Genomic DNA, 17,556 nt, shown 5'->3' on the forward strand with positions numbered 1-17,556 from the left:
TTTTTTACCTGCACACTCACTCTCGAAGTGTTGCCTATAAAAGTGAAAGCATTTATTTATTCATATCACACTTTAAAGACATGTATACTCATCAGTTTTGCTTTCACCTAAGCGACTATTATTAATCTTTGTGCTATAAGTAAACATTTTTTGACAGGAGGAGTGGAGGTTTTTTCAAATGATTTTGGATAGTACATTTTGATCACTCCTATTCTTGTGTCTGCACTGATTAAATGCACACAAGTGTAAGTGTTTTTTTTCCCACCTTTGTTGAGGTAACTACAACCACTGGCCTTAATGGGAGGGAGGTGGGAGGTTAAAACACCTAACAAGAAAGCAAAGCCAAACCTCTCTTAAAAGTAACGTGTACCGAGAAACAAGGCTAGTTGGGGGGGTAGCAGACTGACACAAAGGTACAAATAATCAACACTCATGATGTCTAGGAAATACACTACACAGACCTACATCTCAGGTCAATTAAGAACTGGAGATATAACCACAGTATTAAAGATACCCAGTATAATATACAAAAAATGTAAATGTATAAAAGTACTCTACTTACCCCACTGCTTATATGTGGGCCCACTGCCAAAGGTAGGTACCCAACATAAATGTACAGAAGGTGAGGAGGAACAGGGAACCACACAACCTACCAAGCAGGTAAAGCCCCCAGTGGGCCAGCATGATTCCACCCACCCTGGCCTTTCACTTAATGGGAAATATATTCTAAAAAGGCCTAAGGCCCACTCCATCACTCCACATTACTTTGAATCCCCATGGCATGCTATTATAAAATAATTAAATGTGCATATGATGATTGTAGCCACGAGGGACAGAAAACATTTCCCAACCATAGCCAAAGGCTTCCAAGAGTTAAAAGTACATTTCAGCAACAGTTATTGTAGCAATACATTTCAGAGAAAAATATTGAGTCACCAGAATTAGCTACAGTGTTAAATTACATTCCCCATTAGAGAAATGCAGGGCATGAATTTCAAAATGCATTAAAGATCATAAGAAAGTGCTAAACTAATGATGCTTGCTTCAGAGCCCCCAGAACCCTTTGTGGGTACAGGAGAAATGTCCAGGGGCAGGAAATACCCCTAAAGTTAGTTTAGGAGAGTTACATAGCTGGTTGAAGGTTCAATAGGAAACTGGGGGAGGAACGTAAATGTGCCGTTAGCTTTAATGGAGGTAAGTCTGTTCTAACAGACAGGTTCTATGGCAAAGACCCTAGAGAAAGCCTGAAGAGATACAGAGGTCGGTGGACCAACTAAAATCCCAAGAAGAAAATTCAGAAAAGCAGGAGGACCCTAATAGAGGTCTATGGGAAATGTGGTACAGTTGCATGCAAGGAATATCATCCCTGGACCAGAGGGACCCCTAAGTGGGCGAGTATCTCGGATTATCTACCACCCCAGAACCCAGAGGTAAATCGGTGGTTTTAATGAAAAATATAGAACTAGTAATTTAAGGATTCTTTCTTGAGTGGTGTTTCAAGGATTTGGTACGCAAGGGCTTGCAACCTGAGCCAGCAACGATCCAGACCACCAAGGAAAGGCACAAAGGGTCGTCTTAGGCCATCTGCCATAAAGCCTGAAGTGGAAAGCACATCCAGGAAGACGCGGGAGCCCACATCGACGGTTCCTGGTGGTTCAATGGCTTTGACATCGAGAAAAACAAACCAGACTCACATTCAACCCCTGCACATAAACATTCAGACCAGGGGGTTTCAAAACACAAGTCTCTTTCCACTTCCTCAACCCCACTTCCAAAAGTTAAGGAGAGTTTCACAGGGGGGGGGGGGTACTACACAAACTGCAGCAGAAGGTCTTAGTAGTCTCAGGTGCCAAAGAGAAGTGGAAGAGGGTGATACAGGCGTCAAGATTGTGAAGGAGAGAGACCCATAACACAAATACCTCCTGCATCAGAGGATAGTCCTTGATGCCAGGAGGGAGTGGTCCATAAAGGATTTTAGGGAATCAATGTCCCAAATGGGCACTTTCTCAGAGCAACATGGAAGAGACGCTTACAGGAGGCACATCAAGGTCCGAGTTCCAATCCAATATGTAGACTAACCCATACTCGTACCAGGAGGGTTGTTAGGACAGAGGGGGACACAGACTCCCAACAAGTATATCAGGACTATGTAGACATTGATCATTGTCATGGTCTCCCCAGAAGAGGCACAACCACCAGTTATGCCCTGTGCTAAAGAGGACAATTTCCAATATACAGATATATTCAGCAGAGCTGTAGAACATTTTGGAATCCTCGTGCAAGATCCAGATAAGGATAAGGACTTAATTGAGGCTATTGTAGAGGAAATTAATCATATCTCACACTGCAAACCTCTACTGGCCTCCATTTAAAACTAGGATCACTCTCTCCATTAAGAACGCCAGCCACTACCAAACCTATAAATGCAATGGTGGAAAACACATAATCTTCTCCCCACAGACCATATATATATATTTCTGAGGCTTGTGGAATCTGCTTAGATCACATGCTGTGCATAGGCCGACATCTAGTGGAAGCTGCGGAGTATTACAGTTTGTTTTTCGAAACTCGAAAATGGGCGTCGACACAGGCGTACCAGTAATACTATCCCTAGTGTGACGTCCACTGTACCCAAGATCCCTCACGCGTCTAGGATCCTCAGATTGTTTTTTTCCGCCATACTGGTCGGAAGCATCTTGCGGAGTCCCCTGGCCTTAGCCATACTTTTGCTTATTATTTAAGTTTAAAATTATTTATTAACATCCTTCCCCACCCCAACATCGACCCTCGACGACGGCTGGAGAAGACATCGACCGTCGGCTGCTGCACGACGGATCTGGGCCTCGGAAGGCCGCTGGCCTCGGCCCGGGCCTAGTAGGCCGCTGGCCTCGGCCCTGCAAGTAGGGAGAGTGGGGGGTGGCACATACTCTTCACTCTTGGTATATAGGTACACCCTATAGGTACACCTTATATATTTACTACACTTACCAGCCCGCTGCCTCAAGGTGCGTATGGAGGGTACCCCTTTCCAATTCTGCCCCAAGTGCAATCGCAAATACCCTTGGGTCGACAGGCACGCCACGTGCAATCTCTGCTTGCCGAGGGACCACCCCGAAGCGAACTGCAGAGCGTGTAGTAGGTTTAAGCCTAAGACACTTAAGGACCGTTCGACAAAGCGTTGGGCCCACCACGCCAGGCAGGCGGCCATGGCAGCGGAGGGCGCCTTCAGCGATGGCAGCGACGCCGTACTTTCGGACGGCGAGGGCATTACGGCGTCGAAAGACTGCCGAGCGCTGGTCCCCGACCTCGGAAGGTTGTCCGGCAGGGCGGCTATGGGGAAGACCCCCGGCGACGCAAGCGCTACACACCCTACACACACTAAGCACACTAAGTCCAACCGAACCTCGACGACGTCGACTTCTCGGAAAGAGGCACAGATAGAACGGTCCGACTCGGTGTCCTCTGGGCGCTCTCGATCGAGATCGCCTCATGACGCAAGGCAATCATCCACTCTTGCCAAGAGTGCCTCGCTCCCTAGATTAACAGAAGTTCGATCGTCGGAAGACGAAGACGACTTCCAACCCCAGGCCGCGCTCCAGGAGACCGAGGCCGCAATTAACACCAGCGAGGCCCCACGCTCGAAACACACAGATACCTCCCCAGACCATCGACGCCAGCCGTCGAAAGTCTCTGGGGCCTCCAAGGGGCAGGGAAAACATTTTTCCACGCATGGTGAGGGGGGGAAACAGCGGAAAGCACAGCCTTCCACTCCTATAAGACCATCCTTCCACCCTAAGCAGACAGACAAACACAAATCTACTGGGACATCAACATCCACCAAGGGTACCCTTGATAAGTTGCCTACTAAAGTCATACCCTGTTCCAAAGAATGGTCCAGTGAAGACATAGACAGGGTCATGTCAAGGATGTCTTCCTTAGCTGATTTTTATGACAAAAACCCAGAACATTTCCTTTCGTATGACCGTCAAGGGGCCACACCCTCTGGCTCCTCTGATCCTATCCCCCTAAGTAAAAAGGCCCGGTTCGAAAGACCTAAACCCTTCGAGGTGCAGCCTTACTCTACTCCATACTCTACTCCACTCCAGGAGTTTGAAATTATGGAGGAACAGGCCGGGACTGAATACTATGCGGATGATGAGGACCTGGAGGAGGTAGAAGATGAGCAGGAAATTTACAGAGTAGATTCCCCGGTAGAGAGCGAAGCCCCAGTTGATAACCAGCCCCTCCTTAATGAAGTTCTCGCTCGCGCAGCAGAACATCTTCACATCGACACCCACGGTGTACAGGAGGAAAGGGACTTCGCAGAAGAGTTGGTGGGAGAGAGGAGGCCGGTCGCTCAGACCATCCCTATCCTTAAATCCATCCAACGTAGAATAGATCCATCCCTGGTGAATCCTAACCTCACCAGAGCCGTCAACCCCAGAGTCGAAAAACTTTTTCGAGCAGCCCAGTCTGACCCTCTTTATATAAAAGGACATCTTAAACCAGACTCCCTAGTGGTTACCAACACTCGGAAGAGGGCGGGGACACCCTTATCGTCGTCAGAAGCTCCTCCCGACAAGGAGAGCAAAAAACTGTACGGGTTTGGCAGGAAGGTAGCCTCAACGTCCGCCTACCAGGCAAGGATTGCAAACTCCACCACCCTGTTGGCAAGTTACAACTGCCATCAATGGGAAGAGGTCGCGGCGCTCATAGCCTCTGCTCCTGAACCGTTAAAGGGCCAGTTGGCTCGGATCTCGGCAGAAGGAAGAGCCGTGTCTAGTTGCATATTAAAAGAAACTTTCGACGCCGCGGACAACGGAGGAAGATTGATAGCAGAAGGTACTGTTATCAAGAGACATGCGTGGTTACGGCAGTCGGGGTTCAAAAACAGAAACCCAGGCTTCATTAATAGACAAGCCGGTGGAACCCGATCTATTGTTTGGGAAAGCGGTCGAAGACGCACTTAAAAATGCCAAGGACGAATACGAGACTCTCAAATCCCTTGGCCAGCTTACCAACAAACCCCCTAACCAGAGGGGGAACAGTAATTTTCGTCGCCCACGCAGCCAAAATTCACAAAGAGGCAACTATGCCCAAGGACAGGGTACACAATGGAACAACAACCAGCAGTCTACCCAAAGTTATGGCAGGGGTAACAAGAGAGGTTGTGGAAGAGGCAGAGGCAGTCCCAACAAGGGAGGTGGCACGCCTCCACCAAAGCAGTGACGCTCAGTTCAGGGTCCCTTCTCACGCAACCCCAGTAGGGGGACGCATTTCCAACTTCACCCAGGCTTGGGAAGGGATCACCTCAGACAGATGGGTGCTGTCAACAGTGTCCACAGGATATTGTATAGAATTACTACAGCGTCCCCGGAACCACCCTCCACGACAAAGAATACACTCCTTAGAACATCAGAAGATCCTTCTCGAGGAGATCGCCATTCTGCTAGAAAAGGACGCGATAGAACTCGTCCCAGGACACCAGGTAAACAAGGGTATCTATTCAACCTACTTCCTTGTGCCAAAGAAAGATTTGACAATGCGCCCAGTATTGGACTTACGGCCTGCCAACAAGTATGTCAAGCCCCAAAAATTCCGTATGACCACGTTACAAGAGTTAATCCCCCTCCTAAAAAAAGGGGGATTACATGGCAACCTTGGATATGAAAGATGCTTATTTTCATATTTCCATGCTCCCAGCGCACAGAAAATACTTGCGCTTCAAGGTGGACAGTCGCCACTACCAATTCAAGGTACTGCCCTTCGGGATAGCTTCAGCACCAAGGGTATTCACCAAGGTACTGGCGGTGGCAGCTGCACACCTACGCAGGGAGGCAATCCCAGTGTACCCTTATCTGGACGACTGGCTCATAACGGGGGAAACCCCAGGAATTTGCAGGTCAAACATTCAGAGGACTATCGACCTCCTCCACGAATTAGGCTTCTCTATCAACGAGAAGAAGTCAAGTCTGGTGCCAAGCACCTCCAAACAGTTCCTAGGAGCAATCCTAGATACTCAGAAAGGGTTGACCTTCCCTTCGGAAGAAAGAATTCGGAATATACTGCTGCAAATTCCGCTTTATCAGTCAGGTCAACAAATAACGGTACGCAAAGCAATGCGGTTACTGGGCATGATGGCGTCATGCATTTACCTGGTCCCCCACGCGCGTCTGCGCATGCGTCCCATGCAGGAATGGTTGGCGAAACAGTGGTCTCAGGCAAGTGGTCAGTGGGACGATCTAGTGGTCGTTTCGCCAACACTCGTACAGAGCTTACACTGGTGGACAAGAGAGAATCTCGCAAGGGGAAAACCCTTTTACGATCCAGAGGTACAGGCAGTGGTGACTACAGATGCATGCCTGACTGGGTGGGGAGCTCACCATCTCCACCACACAGCTCAGGGTCTCTGGTCTCACTCAGTAGCCAAGAACCACGTCAATCTGCTAGAGCTTCTGGCAGTATTCCGAGCGCTTCGGGCGTTCGAGCCCCATCTGCTAAACTTGTCGGTGCAGATCCAGACGGACAGCACAACAGCCATGTTCTATCTGAACAAACAAGGAGGGACTCGTTCGCCAAATCTGTCCAAGCTTGCCCAGAAAATCTGGATATGGGCACTCAGACGGAACATCTTCCTGTCATCACAACATGTTCCAGGGGAGCTCAATTCCCTAGCGGATGCCCTAAGCAGAGACTCCCTCCCAGAAGAACACGAATGGGTCCTTCACAGAGATATCGTAGAAGATCTCTTCTCTCGGTGGGGTTTCCCCACTATAGACCTATTCGCCACAAGCGAAAACAAACAATGCCCAGGATTTGCATCCAGGTTCCCCCAGCCAGACTCCCAAGGGAACGCCCTGTGGATGAACTGGTCAGGGATGTTTGCGTACGCTTTTCCACCAACTCCTCTCATCAGGAAGGTGGTGTACAAGATAAACAAGGAATCGATGACGCTCATCCTAGTTGCTCCCATGTGGGCGAGACAACCATGGTTTCCACACCTACGCAGGATGGCGGTGTGCGAGCCCATCAAACTCCCAGCCTGGTACAACCTACTGTCCCAGCAACAAGGTCAAACAGTGCACCAGGAACCCAACTCAATGAACCTGGCAGCATGGCTCCTGAGGTCATAGAGATTGGCCATCTCAATTTACCACAGAGGTGTATGGACATCCTAAAAGAATCCAGGAAACCAAACACAAGGCACTGTTACTTCGACAAGTGGAAGAGATTCGTTATTTGGTGCCAGAATAAACAAATCAACCCAGTTGATTGCACTCCTTCCAACGTTGTAACATACATGCTCCACCTGCTGGACGCAGGTTTGGTTTTTAACTCTCTGAAAGTACACCTGGCAGCCCTCTCGGCTTACACCACATCCCATAACAAAGTATCGTGGTGGAAAGTACCAGTAGTTAAAGCCTTCATGGAAGGAGTAAAGAGACTTCACCCTCCTATTTCGAACCCACCGCCAGGATGGGACCTCAATGTGGTGCTAGCTAAGCTCATGGGCCCCCCTTTCGAACCCATGCATAAAAGTAGTCTCAAACACCTGACTTATAAAACGGCCTTCTTAGTAGCCATTACCTCTATAAGAAGGGTCAGTGAAATTCAGGCTCTGTCAGTGCAGGATCCTTTCTTTACTATCTACAAAGACAAACTGGTTTTACGCACACACCCTAGGTTCTCACCTAAATTTATATCTAAGTTCCATGTAAACCAGTCCATCGAGCTTCCGGCTTTCTTCCAGAACCCGCAAAGCTCAGCTGAGGTGAAACTACACACCCTTGATGTGCGTAGGGCGGTCCTCTACTATGTAAATAAAACCAGACCGCTAAGGAAAACAGATCAACTGTTTGTCTCCGTAGCTACAGGCAGAGAAGGGGATCGCGTCTCTAAAGGCGCGATCTCGAAGTGGATTATCAAATGTATACAGCTGTGTTACTCTCTTTCTGAAAGAACTCTGCCTTTTACGCCAAGGGCCCATTCTACTAGAGGCATTGGGGCCACTCTGGCTTTCATTGCAAATGTTCCCCTCGACACCATTTGCAAAGCAGCTACTTGGAGCTCTATTCACACCTTTACTCAGCATTACTGCATTGACACTCATTCCAAGACAGATACACAAGTGGGACAAGCGGTTCTAAGACACCTGTTTGCTCATGACCCTTCTCACATCCCAACTCCTTCTTCTGGTACTGCTCGCTAATCTATGCACAGCATGTGATCTAAGCAGATTCCACAAGCCTCAGAAGGGATACATTACTCACCGTAATCGTATTTCTGATGCTTGTATCTGCTTAGATTCACATGCGACCCACCCTTCCTCCCCTCTGAGAGAAGGCGCATGATTGCTTGTAGTCTTACCTTCTGTCTATCTGCTTGGATTATCTGTACTCACGCTACTCCTCATGCTTCCTCATGTCAGAAAAAAATACAATCTGAGGATCCTAGACGCGTGAGGGATCTTGGGTACAGTGGACGTCACACTAGGGATAGTATTACTGGCACGCCTGTGTCGACGCCCATTTTCGAGTTTCGAAAAACAAACTGTAATACTCTGCAGCTTCCACTAGATGTCGGCCTATGCACAGCATGTGAATCTAAGCAGATACAAGCATCAGAAATACGATTACGGTGAGTAATGTATCCCATATATTTCTGAGGCTTGTGGAATCTGCTTAGATCACATGCTGTGCATAGGCCGACATCTAGTGGAAGCTGCGGAATATTACAGTTTGTTTTTCGAAACTCGAAAATGGGCGTCGACACAGGGCGTGCCAGTAATACTATCCCTAGTGTGATGTCCACTGTACCCAAGATCCCTCACGCGTCTAGGATCCTCAGATTGTTTTTTTCCGCCATACTGGTCGGAAGCATTTTGCGGAGTCCCCTAGCCTTAGCCATACTTTTGCTAAAATTTAAAATAATAATCTATTGACATCCTTCCCCACCCCAACGTCGAACTTCGACACTCGACGCCGGCTGGAGAAGAAATCGACCGTCGGCTGCTGCACGACGGATTTGGGCCTCGGAAGGCCGCTGGCCTCGGCCCGGGCCTGGTAGGCCGCTGGCCTCGGCCCTGCAAGTAGGGAGAGTGGGGGGTGGTACATACTCTACACTCTATATAGGTACACCTTATATATTTCCTACACTTAACAGCCAGCTGCCTCAAGGTGCGTATGGAGGGTACCCCTTTTCAATTCTGCCCCAAGTGCAATCGCAAATACCCTTGGGTCGACAGGCACGCCACGTGCAGTGTCTGCTTGCCGAGGGACCACCCCAAAGCGAACTGCAGAGCGTGTAGTAGGTTTAAACCTAAGACACTTAAGGACCGTTCGACGAAGCGTTGGGCCCACCACGCCAGGCAGGCGGCCATGGCAGCAGAGGGCGCCTTCAGCGATGGCAGCGACGCCGTACTTACGGACGGCGAGGGTATTACGGCGTCGAAAGACAGCCGAGCGCAGGTCCCCGACCTTGGAAGGTCGTCCGGCAGGGCGGCTATGGGGAAGACCCCCGGCGACACAAGCGCTTCACATACTACACACACACTAAGTCCAACCGAGACTCGACGACGTCGAGTTCTCGGAAAAAGGCACAGACAGAACGGTCCGATTCGGTGTCCTCTGGGCGCTCTCGATCAAGATCGCCGCATGACTCCAGGCAATCATCCACTCTTGCCAAGAGTGCCTCGCTCCCTAGGCTAACAGAAGTTCGATCGTCGGAAGACGAAGACGACTTCCACCCCCAGGCCGCGCTCCAGGAGTCGGAGCCCGCAATTAAAGCCAGCGAGGCCCCACGCTCGAAGGACAGGGACACCTCTCCCGATCCTCGACGCCAGGCGTCGGAAAAACGCCAGAGCCACTAAGGGACAGGGAAAACATTTTTCCACGCACGGGGAAGGGGGAAACCAGCAGAAGAAACAACCTTTGCAGTCTTCCACACCTGTGAAACACTCCACTCCCCCCCCCCCTAAACAGACAGACAAGCCAAGGTCTGCTGATAGGTCCACAACCAGCAAAGCAACTCAAGATAAATCCCATAGACTTGCTGAGAGAGTCATTCCCAGTTCCAAAAAATGGTCCAGTGAAGACATAGATAGGGTCATGTCAAGAATGTCTTCTTTGGCTGATTTTTATGATAAAAATCCAGAACATTTCCTCTCGTATGATCCACAAGGGGCCACACCCTCAGGCTCTACTGATCCTATCCCCCCCGAGTAAGAAGGCCCGGTTTGAAACCCCGATGAGGTCTGAACCCTTCGAGGTACAACCTTACGAAACACCATACTCGCGGTATCAAGGAGAGGCTTCCTTTTTGTGGAGACCAAGAATTTGGTATGATAGAAGAGCAAACCGGGACGGGCTACTATGGGGATGATGAGGACCAGGAAGAAGAAGATGATGACCCGGAAACATACAGAGTAGATTCCCCGGTAGAGAACGAAGCCCCGGTTACCGACTCCCCGGTCGATAACCAACCCCTCCTAAATGAGGTTCTCGCTCGCGCAGCAGAACATTTCCACATTGACACCCACGGTGTACAGGAGGAAAGGGACTTCGCAGAAGAGTTAGTGGGAGAAAGGAGGCCCAGACCATCACTATCCTTAAATCCATTCAGCGGAGAATAGATCCGTCCCTGGTGAACCCAAACCTCACCAGAGCAGTCAATCCCAGGGTTGAAAAACTTTTCAGGGCGGCACAGTCTGACCCTCTCTATATAAGAGGACATCTGAAGCCAGACTCCCTAGTTGTCACCAACACTCGTAAGGGGGCTGGGACACCCTTGTCTTCGTCAGAAGCTCCTCCCGACAAGGAGAGCAAAAAACTATACGGTTTCGGCAGGAAGGTAGCCTCAACGTCCGCCTATCAAGCAAGGGTTGCTAACTCCACCACCCTGTTGGCCAGCTACAACTGCCATCAGTGGGAAGAAGTCGTGGCTCTCATAGCCTCTGCTCCTGAACCGTTAAAGGGACAATTGGCTCGGATTTCCGCAGAGGGTAGAGCCGTGTCTGGTTGCATTTTGAAAGCAACCTTGATAGCAGAAGGTACTGTTATCAAGAGACATGCGTGGTTACGGCAGTCTGGTTTTAAGGCAGAAACACAGGCATCATTGTTGGACAAAGCGGTGGAAGCCGATCTGTTTGGTAAGGCGGTCGAAGACGCACTGAAAAATGCCAAGGACGAATACGAGACACTCAAGTCCCTTGGCCAGTTAACCAATAAACCCCCTAACCAGAGAGGGAATAGTATTTTTCGTCGCCTACGCGGCCAAAATTCCCAGAGAGGACCTAACTATTCCCAGGGGAAGGGTACACAGTGGAACAACAACCAACACTCTACCCAGAGCTACGGCAGAGGTAATAGGAGAGGTCGTGGTAAAGGCAGAGGCAGCCCCAGCAAGGGAGGCGGCACGCCTCCACCAAAGCAGTGACGCTCAGTTCAGGGTCCCTTCTCCCGCAACCCCAGTAGGGGGACGCATTTCAAACTTCACCCAGGCTTGGGAAGGGATCACATCAGACAGATGGGTGCTGTCAACAGTATCTACAGGATATTGTATAGAGCTACTGCAGCGTCCCCGGAACCATCCTCCACGACAAAGAGTACACTCCTTAGAACATCAGAAGATTCTCCTCGAGGAGATCGCCATTCTTCTACAAAAGGACGCGATAGAACTCGTCCCGGGACACCAGGTAAACAAGGGTATTTATTCAACTTACTTCCTTGTGCCAAAGAAAGACTTGACAATGCGCCCAGTATTGGACTTACGGCCTGCCAACAAGTATGTCAAGCCCCAAAAATTTCGTATGACCACGCTACAAGAGGTAATCCCCCTCCTAAAAAGGGGGGATTTAAATGGCAACCTTGGATATGAAAAATGCTTATTTTCATATTTCCATGTTCCCAGCGCACAAAGTACTTGCGCTTCAAGGTGGACAGTCGCCACTACCAATTCAAGGTACTGCCCTTCGGGATAGCTTCAGCACCAAGGGTATTCACCAAAGTACTGGCGGTGGCGGCTGCACACCTACGCAGGGAGGCAATCCCAGTGTACCCTTATCTGGACGACTGTCTCATAACGGGGGAAACCCCAGGAGTTTGCAGGACAAACATTCAAAGGACTATCGACCTCCTACACGAGTTAGGCTTCTCAATCAACGAGAAGAAGTCAAGCCTGGTGCCAAGCACCTCAAAACAATTCCTAGGAGCAATCCTGGATACCCAGGAGGGGTTGACTTTTCCTTCAGAGGAAAGAATTCGGAATATACTACTGCAAATTCCGCATTATCAGTCCGGTCAACAAATAACGGTACGCTAAGCAATGCGTTTACTGGGCATGATGGCGTCATGCATTTACCTGGTCCCCCACGCGCGCCTGCGCATGCGTCCCATGCAGGAATGGTTGGCGAAACAGTGGTCTCAGGCGCAAGTGGTCAGTGGGACGATCTAGTGGTCGTTTCGCCAACACTGGTACAAAGCCTTCGCTGGTGGACAAGAGAGAATCTCGCACAGGGGAAACCCTTTTACGATCCCGAAGTACAGGCAGTAGTCACTACAGATGCATGTCTGACGGGGTGGGGAGCTCACCATCTCCACCACACAGCTCAGGGTCTCTGGTTTCACTCAGTGGCCAAGAACCACATCAACCTGCTAGAGCTTCTGGCAGTATTCAGAGCGCTTCAGGCGTTCGAGCCCCATCTACTAAACCTGTCAGTGCAAATCCGGACGGACAGCACTACAGCCATGTTCTACCTGAACAAGCAAGGAGGGACTCGCTCGCCAAATCTGTCCAAGCTTGCCCAGAAAATCTGGATATGGGCACTCAGACGGAACATCTTCCTGTCATCACAACATGTTCCAGGGGAGCTCAATTCCCTAGCAGATGCTCTGAGCAGAGACTCCCTCCCAGAGGAACACGAATGGGTTCTTCACAGAGAGGTCGTAGAAGATCTCTTCTCTCAGTGGGGTTTCCCCACTATAGTTATTCGCCACAAGCAAAAACAGACAATGCCCAGGATTTGCATCCAGGTTCCCCCAACCAGACTCCCAGGGGAACGCCCTGTGGATGAACTGGTCAGGGATGTTTGCGTACGCTTTTCCACCAACTCCTCTCATCAGAAAAGTGGTGAACAAGATGAACAGGGAATCGATGACGCTCGTCCTAGTTGCTCCCATGTGGGCAACACAACCGTGGTTCCCACACCTACGCAGGATGGCGGTGTGCGAGCCCATCAAACTTCCAGCCTGGTACAACCTACTGTCCCAGCACCAAGGTCAAACAGTGCACCAGCAACCCAACTCAATGAACCTGGCAGCATGGCTCCTGAGGTCATAGAGTTTGGACACCTCAATTTGCCACAGAGGTGTATGGACATCCTAAAGGAATCTAGGAAACCAAACACAAGGCACTGTTACTTTGACAAGTGGAAGAGGTTCGTTATCTGGTGCCAGAGTAGACAAATCAACCCAGTTGATTTCACTCCTTCCACTATTGTTACATACATGCTCCACCTGCTAGATGCAGGATTGGTTTTTAACTCACTGAAAGTACACCTGGCAGCCCTCTCGGCTTACACCACTTCCCATAGCAAGGTGTCGTGGTGGAAAGTACCAGTAGTTAAAGCCTTCATGGAAGGAGTAAAGAGACTTCACCCTCCTATTTCAAACCCACCACCAGGGTGGGACCTTAATGTGGTGCTAGCCAAGTTCATGGGCCCCCCCTTCGAACCCATGCATAAAAGCAGTCTCAAACACCTGACTTATAAAACGGCCTTCTTAGTAGCTATTACTTCTATAGGAAGGGTCAGTGAAATTCAGGCTGTGTCAGTGCAGGATCCCTTCTTTACTATCCATAAAGACAAACTGGTTTTACGCACACACCCCCTAGGTTCTCACCTAAATTTATATCAAAATTCCATGTAAACCAGTCCATCGAGCTTCCGGCTTTCTTCCAGAACCCGCAAAGCTCGGCTGAGGTGAAACTACACACCCTAGATGTGCATAGGGCGGTCCTCTACTATGTAAATAAAACAAGACCGCTAAGGAAAACAAATCAACTGTTTGTCTCCGTAGCTACAGGCAGAGAGGGGGATCGCGTCTCTAAAGGTGCCATCTCGAAGTGGATTATTAACTGTATCCAGCTGTTACTCACTCTCTGAAAAGACTCTGCCTTTTACGCCAAGGGCCCACTCTACTAGAGGCATTGGGGCAACTCTGGCTTTCATTCCAAATGTACTCCTTGACACCATTTGCAAAGCAGCTACTTGGAGCTCTATTCACACTTTTACTCAGCATTACTGCATTGACACCCATTCCAAGGCAGATACACAAGTGGGACAAGCGGTTCTAAGACACTTATTTGCTCATGACCCTTCTCACATCCCACCTCCTTCTGGTACTGCTCGCTAATCTATGCACTGCATGTGATCTAAGCAGATTCCACAAGCCTCAGAAGGGATACATTACTCACCGTAATCATATTTCTGATGCTTGTATCTGCTTAGTTTCACATGCGACCCACCCTTCCTCCCCTCCGAGAGAAGGCGCATGATTGCTTGTAGTCTTACCTTTCTGTCTGCTTAGATTATCTGTACTCACGCTACTCCTCATGTCAGAAAAAATACAATCTGAGGATCCTAGACGCGTGAGGGATCTAGGGTACAGTGGACGTCACACTAGGGATAGTATTACTGGCAAGCCCTGTGTCGACCCCCATTTTCGAGTTTCGAAAAACAAACTGTAATACTCCGCAGCTTCCACTAGATGTCGGCCTATGCACAGCATGTGAATCTAAGCAGATACAAGCATCAGAAATACGATTACGGTGAGTAATGTATCCCGTATCTCTATATCTCAGCGGTCAGCTAGAACCTGTTATGTTGATTGTCACTATGTCCAGAAAGAGAAGGAATGCACCAGTACCAGTGAAAGAATATCCCTCCCAAATAGGGAGAGTAGATCCATTTACCCTTTTGGGTGCAAGGCAACGACCTCTACAGTCTGTAGTATCGGAATAGCTAATGCTATGGCACTAATGTAGAGTTCTAATGGGGTCCAATGGGTTGATATGGAGGAATTATGACCACATATCCCTGGAGAATTTCAAACCTCTTTATGAAAACTCATTGAAGAAAGGAAACGGGCGCTCAGTGCTATTATATAGAATATCCTGTATGCCGTAGAAATGGCAGAGCACCATGTTGCAGGAGCCGTCTTCAATAAACGTCATGCCTATATAAGGTAGGCAGGGTTCAAAGTCAAGACTCTGGCTGTCTTGTTAGATTTTTTTTTTATTGGGCATTTTTAAGGCGCTTGTAAATCAAGTAACTTGTGTTTCAAAGCGCCCACAGGGCAAGAGGAACGGGAACAAGGGAAACCGCAAGACAATGGAATATGCAAAATACAAAAAAGCGGTGCTACTAGGCCTTGTGAACATTTGTAACATGCAAGTGCACAGAGAAGGGGAAGGGGTAAGTGCTAGAGGATGGCACATGTCAGGCAGTGACCACAAGATGGAAGAGGGGGTCACCTGTCCATGCATTAAGTGCAGGCCTGCGAGGCAGCACAGGCCAAGTGGTGTCCGAATGCAAGTGCAGGGGGAGAGTGGATGCTGCGGGCGATCAGCCAGAAGGCCACTACCCAGAAAGACACCTAAGGGCCCAGGCCACCATTCGCAGCTACTGTGGGGATTAGCACAGGAGGGAGGGAGGGCGCGAGGGAAGGAGGGAGGAGGTGAAGAGGAAAGCCGTGAAGTGTGTGCAGAACTGGAGGAGATCGGCTCAAGCACGAGAGAAAGGAGGAGGCTGTTACAGAGGATAAAGCCAGCTGAGGAAAGGGAGTGGCTGCCCGCTCTCTGCTTAGAGAAGCGCTTGACAAGCGGAGAGTTGCAGCCAGAGGATCAGAGGGGTCTAGAAGGATGGAAGGAGAGTATTTGGTGAGAGCAAGTTGCAGATAGTGTGGCCCCTGCCCCCAGACAGCCTTATGGATGGTGCTGAGGGATTTAAATGTGATCCTTGCAGCAACCAGGAGCCAGTGGACAGATGTTAGGGCTGGAGAGATGTGGTCCCTGGGGTTAAGGCCAAGGATAAGGCTTGCAACCCTATCCCGGAATAGCTGGAGTGGGCGGATAGAAGAAGATGGATTTGAGATGGGATGCGTTTAAGGCATCAATGAGGGGAGAACTCCTAGCAACTAAGGCACATAGACAAAAACAACTCCAGACCCTGGAGAAACAGCTGGAGCCCGAAGTAGAAGAGGCAAGGGAAGAGGTGGCGAAGGCACCCAATAGAAATAACCAGAGGGAATACAGAAAGGCAATAGGTCAACTAGGGATCCCGCGGACCAAAAAGGCAGAGGGGGCCCTTCTCTTTGTGCGGCAGAAATACTATATGAAGGCAAATAAAGCGGATGCCCTACTGGCGCGTCTTCTTAGAGGGGCTCAGTTGAGAAACTCAATCACGGCCCTAAAAACTGAAGCAGGATAAAGAATCCCACAAATAGAGGACATCCAGGAAAGCCTGGTCAAATTCTAAGAGCCACTATACACTTCAGACGTCCCAGGTACAGGAGGAGTTCATGGAAAATATACTTACCGGGTCTAAGCAGGGAAGCCCAGATCTCCTTACACCAAGAGATAACGGTTAGGAGGGTCATAGTAAAACTGCCTACGGGCAAAGCCCAAGGTCCTGACGTCTTCACAGCATCATTCTATAAAACCTTTGCGGGGACACTGGTACCACATTTGACTCACCTTTTTAATACCTTCAAAAACAAAGGGCAAATAGCTACCTCAATGAAAGAAGCCAAAATCACTCTAATACTGAAACCAGGCAAGGACCCTGATGAACGATCGTCCTACAGGCCAATAGTGCTTATTAACGTAGATGATAAAATGTACACAAAAATCTTGGCCAATAGATTGGAGGGGCTCCTGCCTGACCTGATACATCAGGATCAGGCAGGCTTTATAAAAGGAAGGCAAACGGCGGACAACATAAGAAGGGTTGCGTATCTTCTAGAAAAAGTCAATAAAACAAACACCCCAGAGGTCCTATTATCGTTAGACGTGGCAAAAGCGTTCGACCGGGTGGAGTGGTCGTTCCTATTTAAGACTATGGAAAGGATGGGACACCGGGTGCCTATCTGCAGATGGTTAAGGCGACTTATGTGGGCTCCCAAGCACGGATAGTAGTAAATGGCACAACATCGCGATCCTTTACGCTACAAAGAGGAACGAAACAGTGCTGCCTCCTCTCCCCACTACTGTACGCTCTGTACCTAGAACCCCTACTCCAAGCCATAAGGGAGGCAGATGAGATCCGGGGATTTCCATTTGCAGCCAGACAACACAAGGTGGCGGCTTTTGCTGATGACATGCTGCTTACACTTACCAACCCCTCAGATTCAAGTATGATACTGCTGAAGGAATATGGGGAGGCGTCGTACTAAGTATTAACATGGGGAAATCCGAACTATTGAACCTGACAGAGGAAAGGGAACATCTAAAAAGAACACCATTCACCTGGCGACCAGGGGGGATCACACATCTGGCGGTAAA

At 49.4% G+C, this 17,556-nt stretch overlaps 1 protein-coding gene across 2 annotated transcripts in view; it reads left to right on the forward strand.

Moving 5' to 3' along the window:
* The window catches only part of COPS2 (COP9 signalosome subunit 2), a 764,758-nt gene that overhangs the window by 676,262 nt on the left and 70,940 nt on the right, over positions 1 to 17,556 (forward strand). The window lies entirely within an intron of this gene.

This window comes from Ambystoma mexicanum, chromosome 11 (genome assembly GCF_040938575.1).
Source record: "Ambystoma mexicanum isolate Mex_15411 chromosome 11, UKY_AmexF1_1, whole genome shotgun sequence".
In the NCBI taxonomy this organism is placed as follows: domain Eukaryota; kingdom Metazoa; phylum Chordata; class Amphibia; order Caudata; family Ambystomatidae; genus Ambystoma; species Ambystoma mexicanum.